This window comes from Dermacentor silvarum, chromosome 1 (genome assembly GCF_013339745.2).
Source record: "Dermacentor silvarum isolate Dsil-2018 chromosome 1, BIME_Dsil_1.4, whole genome shotgun sequence".
NCBI classification, from domain to species: domain Eukaryota; kingdom Metazoa; phylum Arthropoda; class Arachnida; order Ixodida; family Ixodidae; genus Dermacentor; species Dermacentor silvarum.
In genome coordinates this window covers 356,858,445-356,868,131 of record NC_051154.1, presented here as the reverse complement: position 1 = coordinate 356,868,131, position 9,687 = coordinate 356,858,445, and the positions used below count along the sequence as shown (strand labels likewise).

The following is a 9,687-nucleotide window of genomic DNA, read 5'->3' as shown; positions in this document are numbered from 1 at the left end:
ACGTCCCTACAAGCAGTGACCAATGACCGATGATTGTGCACCTCCTGGATTCCCATCGGCTTCTATTGTAAGTGGCCAGTGCCCTGTCTGTGTCAGAAAACGGCATTGCCTCCATGTTAAATATGGGCAAGATGGTGGGAAAAGTAGTATGTAAGCATAATAAATAAATATGTTTTTTAAAGAGTGCGTTTCGTTTAGTTGTTAGCCCTCAGCGCACAATAGAATGAAGCAAGTTTTGGTGATCTCTGCGACGTGGTGTCCATATTTTACATGAAAGCCTAGGTCTATTCTGTAACACGTAGAGACGGGGTGCTGGCCAGTGTGCTGGGAAACTGCTTGGCCACCACGCACAATCTACGCTGGTATACTTTGCCGGTGGCAAATCGTAGCGCAGAAGCACAGGTACAAATGTTTAATCAATGGGACGGCATGCTGTCTACCGTTCGTCATGATGTCAAACTAACAAGCACGAACAGCGACAATTGTGTACGTTGCTGGTCCGTAGTTCATTTGGCGCCGGTTGCTGCAGGTATTAAAATAAATATTTATTTTTAATACAAACGATTAAAACTGTGCGCGCACACAGGGCGCGACATTTGCGACGTTTGCATTTTGCACTATTTCCCGCGCGCTCCGTACGTGACCGGCCGGCGCACTGCGTTACCGCGATAAAGAAAATAGTTCCTCAAGGAAGCTAAGCAGAAAATTTTCACACTCTTGCAAACCACAGAAATTGTTAAGAAATACCATTATAAACATGGCAATTCATATCTATGAAAGCATGGATTTGTATGCGCGTTTTTGTGTGAATGCGCGTTTGCGCTGTTGACTCTTTGGCGCATTCCGGAACTTTGTGCGTGCGGCGTATGTGTGCGGGTTGCGTGATGAGTTCGCTGCGTTTTCTGTGCCCTTTGCCTCGCTGTGACATCTTTGGTATATTCCAACTTGGTGCTCGCTCTTTATAGGCTACACGTTGCCTCGAAGATCACCATAATCGCCTCCGACTCAGCCACATCGAAGGTGAGTGAGTGTTTCGCATTTCACTTGCTCGTTCTTTGCGACGCTATCAGCAAAAGTGCGTACACAGCCCGCGCGTGACTTCCACGCGCCTCTGTGCTTGTTTTCATTACTAGTGCTATCCTTCCGTTGCGAGAATTGATTGTGCAGCACTAGATTTGTGATATTGAGAATGAAGTTTTGTCCTGATTTAACTTCACAGCGCGCTTGCGGCGACGTAAAGCAGCCATGTGGAGCCAGCTAAAACAGGGCATGTTGTGCGCGCCACGATTTTTGGTACGGTGTTCCAGCACCGATTGAAATTAGCCTTATTAATGAGCGCTCGTGCTCTGCCGTTTTGGTGGGCAGCCATGTAGAGCCAGCTAAAACAGGGCATGCTGTGCGCGCCACGATGTTTGGTACGGTGTTCCAGCACCGATTGAAATTAGCCTTATTAATGAGCGCTCGTGCTTTGCCGTTTTCGTGGAAACAATGCGACGTGAAATTATCCGAAATGCACTGTAATCAAGTATATTTCCTTCGCGCAACGCCGTCCATTGACGCCCATCTGCTACATGGCGTGTCGGGATCGGCGAAAATATGCGCGGGGCGTTTTGCCGTTCTAATGTATTCTGCTGCGCTGTTCGCTTCAGGATCGAGTGCCCAGAGTCCGCTGACACGCCGTGTGGTAGACACGCGCTGTGGCGCGATAATAATAAAGAATTGCAGTGGCGTATATGTGATTCTATGTGATAGGTGAGATAAAAAAGGGCTGATGCCAGTGAATGTTGTGAAATCATCAGGTTATGTGTGGTTTGTTTTCCGCCGGTACGCGCGCGGTGAACTTTTTTTTTAACCATTATCTCCCTTCGACGCCATCGAGTACTTCGCGCTAACGCCTTCGCGTAGGCGCTCTATATTCACGGAAAAGGCAGATTCTGTGGGATTCTATGTTCTGCTTTAGTGGGATGAAACACTCAAAATAATGTCATCGTGTGAAGTTTCAGCCTTTGGCCCTTCAGTAACTGATTGATTTAACTAAGTTCGAAAATCAGTAAAGGAACGAGATGCTTGGGCATATTTGCCGTGTCGTCCCACTGTGATCCCAGTGGCATGTAAGCGTTATCGACAAATGTCAAAAATTAGCAAGGCTTTTTATGAGATAGAAGCAGACAGCTATGTCAATAAGTTATTTTTGCTTTGAATTCACACACTAAAGAGGAGAGAGAGTTAAAGGGGAGCGTATCCTTGTGATCTAAATGACGGTTTGCCATAAGCTTGGAACAATGGTTTGTTGGTGGAGCAGTTCTGTGGAATACTTAGAGAGTAAGCAAACTGCAGTAGCAGCAGTTAGACAGGGAGTAAAAAAATGCAACACTGGTTTTATATGAACGAGCTACCTTTAAGATGTGGCAGCAACAGTTCATGCAGTAGATGAGCAAAAATAATTTTAAAATTTAGGAGAGAAATTAAAAATAAATTATTTGCCCACCTCACACTGCCAGTGGCAAGAGCAGCCATGCTTTAATGTTTTCAATCAGTCATTTATATCCATCCATTTATGTCGGCCTAATCGTCCATGTAGATGTTTTGATTGTTGCTTTTGAGTTATCGTGGCGTCACATTTTAATACTGACATCTGTTTTCAGAATCAAAATGAGCCTGGAGACGCCACAGCCGGAATGCGAAAGGTGAATTCTTTGGCCATTCATCGTCTAGCGTCACCATGATCAAATGCACTGTTGCCAGGAAGTATTCTCCTTAAGATTTAGTAAAAATGGTAGCATTAAGTGTCTCCGTTGCGATTTTGCATAGCCTTTGATTTGCGAGTCGATTCATTTATTTGATGAGGTGGGCAGTTGGCACACCCTGTCTTTGTGTCTTATGTACACATTCAGCTGAGTAGGTCTGGGACACAGCAAGCGAATCTGATGTGTAGTGGTAATCGCATTAACGTCGACAGTTATCTTTCTGTTTGAGCTGCTACTGCTGCTTGCCAACACAAGCAGCAGTTGCCCACGATGGCGTGAAAGAGGTTCATTGAAGAGTGGCACATACTCTGAGTCACATACCCAGAGATCCAAGCAGGTCCATCAGATGGTTATTAACCCACTTCCCGTCTACATAGCAGCCCTACCCATTAGGCCATTGACCACCAAGTGACACAAATTGGCTGGAAAATAGTTAAAGACAGACACCCGAAAGTATGTGAAGTATCCTAAAAATGCTACTTGCATTAAAGTTTTCAATGCTTTGGTTTACTTACTATTTTATTTTGTACTGGGTGAATCCTTGTTTTTCTGAAGCACATGACATCCTAACAGCATAACAAGCTATGACATTAGTTTTAGTTGTTTTTATTAGTGACATTAGTTGACATTTTAGGTCTGGAGCAGGCAGTATTTCTGTGATTTATTCGGAGTGTGGCTGTTGTGTAAATGTGCTTAAAATCCTTAAACTACCTCACTAATATTAACCTAAACGTGCCGTTTCACATAGGTTGGAGAAGTGCTCATTCAGATGATCCTGGCACAGCTTGCCATGGTGGACCAGGCAAGTTTGCAAGGGCCTTGATTCACCATGTGTTCACAGAGAACCTCATGGGCCACTCACTTCTCGGAAACAACACCACCAATAGGCAAAAAGAGGCTCTTGGCCTTATCAGGGTCAACGTTGTTATAGGCAAGTACCGTACATCCTTTTTCCCATTGCATTTTTGCATTCACATTTTGTACTTGGAATTACCAGCTTGCTATTAGCACAACAAATGACTTTCAAGTAGCCTGTGTCTGCAACTACGTGCTACAATAGCCTACTATTAGGAATGAATGTTCATTTGATCTCAAGTCTCTAACGCCTCCATACTAAAGTGCTAAATTTTAAAAGCAGCCTTGACCGCCAGAAGTGATTGGTGGCTCCAACTGACAAAGTTAGGTGTATTTGCGCATTAGTTGCACTACTTGACTGTCATTGCAATGAACAGTTGCAATGAAGCAACTACCAATCTGTAGTACCAATCTGTGAAGCTTGCTACCAATCTGGTGCTATAGCGGGTGTGCTTAAGTAGCCTGAAAGTGTTGTTATAATATAGGAATTGTGGAGAAGCTGTGCTCAAGTGCAGTTACTGCTCAACTCGAGGGACAGCACTTCCACCAGATTTCAGTAATCAAAATGGCCCTCCAGATTCTGTAACGCAAAACATAGTGGTTTCACCTATTTCAACAGACCACATTGAATTAAGTTGCTCCTGTCTTGAAGGAAGTCCATGTGGTGGCAGACGTAGCCTTTAAGCAGAGGGAGCTTAAGTTACGGGGCATAATTGTTTGGTTGTTTCGATCAAAGCAACAATAGGAACAGTTGCCAACTTCGTTGTCAACATTGCTATGTTTAGCAATGTCCATTCATTCTAGGCACTCAACCAATTAAGATCCAATTTATCACATTGTATTCTAGGATGTGGAAAAAAACAAAGGTATTTATTTGACTTTTCGTCACGTTCCCATAAAATGATCAGTACTCAATAGGCCCTTGGTAGCTACTATATAAAGCCTCTTACAGAACATGAGGCATGTCCACAGCTCCCACTCTGAAATTGTTGGAAATGTCTCCTGCTTTCTTACTTCAAGGACGCACTTGCCTGTCTTCAGCGTTATTATAAACCAGTGCTCAAGTACTATGGGTTTAGATTTATCAAAGATTGAATGAGCTTTGTAGGTGTTCATGTTTAACCCTTTGACGATCACATATTTTCTCGCAAACGTCCCCCAATTTAAGCGTTATATTTTTATTCTGGTTTTCTGCCGACCTCGACTGCACTTCCCTTCTCTTGGTGTCCATTCTGTAACCCTAATGGTCCACCGGTTATCCATCCTACGCATTACATGGCCTGCCCAGCTCCATTTCTTCCGCTTAATGTCAACTAGAATATCGGCTATCCCCGTTTGTTCTCTGATCCACACCGCTCTCTTCCTGTCTCTTAACGTTAGTCCTAAGATTTTTCGTTCCATTGCTCTTTGTGCGGTCCTTAACTTGTTCTCGAGCTTCTTTGTTAACCTCCAAGTTTCTGCCCCATATGTTAGCACTGGTAGAATGCAATGATTGTACACTTTTCTTTTCAACGACAGTGGTAAGCCCCCAGTCATGATTTGGTAATGCCTGCCGTATGCACTCCAACCCAATTTTATTCTTGTGTAAATTTCTTTCTCGTGATCAGGGTCGAGATGGGATGATGAAGTTAGGAAATTTGCAGGCGCAAGCTGGAATACGCTAGCGCAAGACAGGGGTAATTGGAGATCGCAGGGAGAGGCCTTCGTCCTGCAGTGGACATAAAATATAGGCTGATGATGATGATTTTTACTCTGGATTGTTCTTCAGAGTGACCTTTCGAGAGAAAAAAATGGCTAAATAATTTTTTAGGTCACAAAGTGACAAAGGTTTCGTAGTGTCCGCTGTTTTACACCATGTTTATTGTAGCATGCAGGGCAAACTAGCATAATCACATTTTTTAAATGTAATGACACTCACAAAACATTAAACCAGGTGAATGCTCCCAAACTACTGCAGTGATGGGCACCATAGAATAAAGAAAAAGATCAGTTTTCGAAGAAGCAAAGGGGCAACAGCACAATCAGGATTTTTGTAGAAGTCGCAGAAGGTTACAGAATCTGTAATGTGATGCTTGGGGACACTTCATTCTTAAAAGGTATGCTTATTTATACGTTCTTTCGCCGCCTCATATTTATGGTCGTGACCACACGATTTGTTTCCACCACTCTACATGCATGGCAGTGACCCTCAAAGGATTAGCAGAGCCAGTCCACTTGCATATTTCTCTTGTAAGACTGAGCATTTCTTCGTATTTCTTCTTCGCATTTATTTGTGTTCGTGTAACCAGGTCGGCGTGCAACTGCAGTAAATTCTGGTTATAAGCAGTATTTTGTTTTCAGTAGAGAGGCATAAGAATGGTCATCATGATGCGAGAAGTGCACTCCAGTAGCATATGAGCTCGTAAAACAAATTCAGATATACCATACTCAATTCTGGCCGCATAACCGTATTTAGAGCAACTCCTGCAAGTAAAAGTGCAATAAAGTGCTGCACATTTTGATTATGATTGTTGAGACAACTAATTTTAGTTGCCAGTAGTCTACCTTTAAGTTTTTTCACCAACAGTATAAGGTCTTTTTTCCGCCATTTTGTTCTTAAGCAAGCAACGTTCACATTTTCACACCAAGGATATTTATGAAGTTATTCTGCCACAGTGGGCTTTTCCTGTTTGCCTTCTGCATATTGTACTAAGTGGAGTCCTCCGGTGCCACTCCACTTTGAAAGCTGGTCATTCTCTAGAATTGAACTCGTGAAAACTTGGAATAAACAAAACAAATGAAACAGTTTCATTATAACAGGGCGTACTGTATGTCGCACTTTTGCATGTGGAACATTGATCTTTAACGTCATGCGGTTTTTCCTTTTTTTACAGGCTTTACCTGTCACAAGTTTCCTGGGACAAACATGGCCTACATTAAGAACACTCTGGCCTCACTTCTCGCAAGGGACCTGAAGTGTCCAGAAGAGCTCAAGTCTGTGGACAGTTCAAGTGTTGTGCACTTGCAGCCCTCAACATTTTTTTATTATTATGATGTTTCTAGTCACCTGAGGTTGGATGGTTCAGACACAAGTACTGTGTTGTGATTAATAATTAATTGCACAAGTGTTGCGCTTTGTATTTTAGTACATTTTTACGTAAATCTTTAATATATTTCTACAAAAGATAGTGTTTCTTGACTATTTTATTTCATAGGTATCTCGGGTCATTTCATGCCAAGACTGTTCCATGACGGCACACCATTTCAAGTTTGTTTGATAAAGTAAAAGTAGGCCCAGTGAGAAATTTTACAGAAAATTAGGTTTCATACGTACACCGTAAAGTGGAATCTGTGCTATTGTCAGAGTGGTTCTGTTTAAGAAAAACTACATAATAACATATGTTTGTAGTAATGGTTTATTTTGCTATTTCAAAACAGTAAGAACTAAGTGGTAAAAGTTTGCTTAAATTCAGAGTGCAACAACAGTTCTCGGGCAAGGCAGCGATGTGCTTTCTTTCATGTACGCATGAACCTGATTTCTTGCAAATTCTTTCATTCTAACTTGTTTTGCGGCACCCAAAAATTAAAAAAAATTTCCTCATGCCAGTTTCATATTAGTCTTACAGCAGGTAACTAATGGCCACTGTGTATCAGATAAAAATCTTAAGTAGTCAAAGTGAATAAATCGCTTGGTATGTAATGACCTGCCCAGGAAACTAGTAATCATGGCAGAAAACGCAACTGGATCGTGCAACAAGCAATGCAGCACAATAAACTGCTGCCATAGCACAAGTTATTGTAATTACCATGTCGTTTCAGAAGTAGATAACATTTAGTAAAATGGGCACACCATTTAACCAATAAATAAGAGTCTCAGTGGGCTCATGCAAATTGTGCCATGATTATTAAGTTACTGGCTACCAAATAGAGAAATCAAGTACATTTTAAATGGTATTTACTGTAATGCTTGTATAATATTTATTTTCCATTTATTTCAATTTTGAGAAATGTTTTACTTTAGGGCCACGTAAATTTTGCATCTCTCAGTTCTCACGACTCACGTCGTTGTTGTATCAAGCTGCTGGCAGTTTGTAGATTGTGTTAGGAATTTTTTGATCTCAAGGCACACATGGCTGTACAGTTAACAAATGTTTGGCTTCAATAAACAATTCATCTAGAAAAAATGCTTTTTGTTCACATCAATTTTGAGCTGTTGATTTCGTGAAGGAGTATTGATTTTGTGTGTTAAGCCAATTGAAAAACTGGCATAATGGTTCTGCTAGCAGCTCTATAATATGTTTTATTACAGGCTATATCTAAAAGTGGTTTTGATCTCTGGGTGACCCAGGTCTGCAATACAGAAGTGCCTGCATTTAAGTTTGCCCCTGTCCTCTAGTATGCAAGGACCACATCAATATGGATGGCATCAATGGTAATGCTCTGAGACTCAACGTAGCTCAGCGGTATTTAAAGAAAAGTCTAGTGCAGTTTTCAACACTATTCACCAAACAGCATATTTCAGTTGGCTCTCAAGTGATTTCAAAAGTGACGTTCAACACTGCTGCAATAATATTTAAATGGTGTTGCATTATTGACTAACATTGCACGTTGGGCTTGTTGGTATAATATAATGGAGGCAAAAGGCATAGTGCATCAGAAACAGGACACAAGAGGAAGAACACAGACAACACACACGTTTGGTGCTTAACGTGTGTGTTGTCTGTGTTCTTCCTCTTGTGTCCTGTTTCTGATATGTAGCACCTTTTGCCTCCATCAAGCAATATTGACATTTAACGCTCATCCAATAATACTTCAATGGGGTTTCAATATTGATGTTCAACAATGCTTCAATAATATCTCAATGGGGTTTCAATATTGATATTCAATACTGCTCCAATAATATTTCAATGGGGTTTCAATATTGACATTCAACACAGTTCTAACATTATGTCAATTGGGTTTCGATATTGGCATTCAACATATTTCAACAATGTCTCAACAGGTTTTCAATATTGACATTCAACACATCTTCAACAGTTCTTCAATGCGCTTTCAATATTGGAATTCAACATGGTTTCAACAATCCATCAATGACTTCTCAAATTGAAACAACCCAATGATGTTTCAACAAAATGTCGCGGGCCAATTTTCAACACCTCTCAACAATTTCCTCAATAATGTTTCAACAAAGCCTCAATGTGCTTTCAACGCTATTTGTTGACATCGACCAATGACTTTTCAACAACTTTTCAACATTTGTTTTTGTAAGGGACCAACCGCTGAGGCTTTCTCCTTTCTTCATATGATTTTCATATCTGTGAATGATGTACCTGTAACACGTTGCTTTGCATCAGTGTCCTAGGCCCCATCAAGCTGTTTCCTTTCAGCTCGTGTGCGAAGAACCCAGCCAGGCTGTATTCTGATAAAGAGAAATCAAATATAGGGTTATCAAAACGAAGCTTCACAGGTTTCTTAAAGATAGGCGCTGAGACATACGGGAAATTTATATCAGTTATGGAGCCATGAGGACACAAAGTGAGATGGTAATTGTCAAGGAAAGCCCCCTAATAACTAAAATCGAATAATGAACTTCTTAGTGATTGCAGTAAGCGGGCACGTTTGTGATGGAAACGTAGAGGCAGTCGCACTCGTACACAATATCACTCGGTAGAATTCCAGCATCCTCAGTTAGCCAAGAGATTCGCCTGCAAACTTTCATCTCAGTTAGAATATATTGCGCATGCAAGACTGGGAGGATCAGCGCAGAGTGCCTCCCCGGTGTGACGCGGCTGTTGCGTCACACCCTGGCCGCATAACCTGTGTTTTATTTTAATTTTAAGAAATCTGTAACGCTTATTTTTGATCACCCCTTATGCTCTCTCTCCAGAAGTGTAACTTTGAATCCAGTTTAACATTCCTGTTTAGGGTCTCTTTATATAACCCCAGATAGTCAAAGTATCGTCGGCCTATCTTATACGTCTACGTCCGAACAGGTGACGTTGTGTCAGAGCAACAGTTTGCAAATCATTGATGTAATGTAATTACACCTCGTGTTTTGAAAGAAAGGGCTGTAGGAAAGGCAACTGCACGCTGATTAACCTTTAAA

General features: G+C 41.5%; 1 long non-coding RNA gene across 1 annotated transcript; it reads left to right on the top strand.

Annotated features, from left to right (window-relative positions):
- The first annotated feature begins 914 nt into the window (after positions 1–914).
- On the top strand, positions 915–3,674 carry LOC125942775 (uncharacterized). Its single transcript, XR_007465347.1, has 3 exons — positions 915–1,020; positions 2,646–2,687; positions 3,496–3,674. It is a non-coding gene; the product is annotated as an uncharacterized LOC125942775 (long non-coding RNA).
- Positions 3,675–9,687: the final 6,013 nt, after the last annotated feature.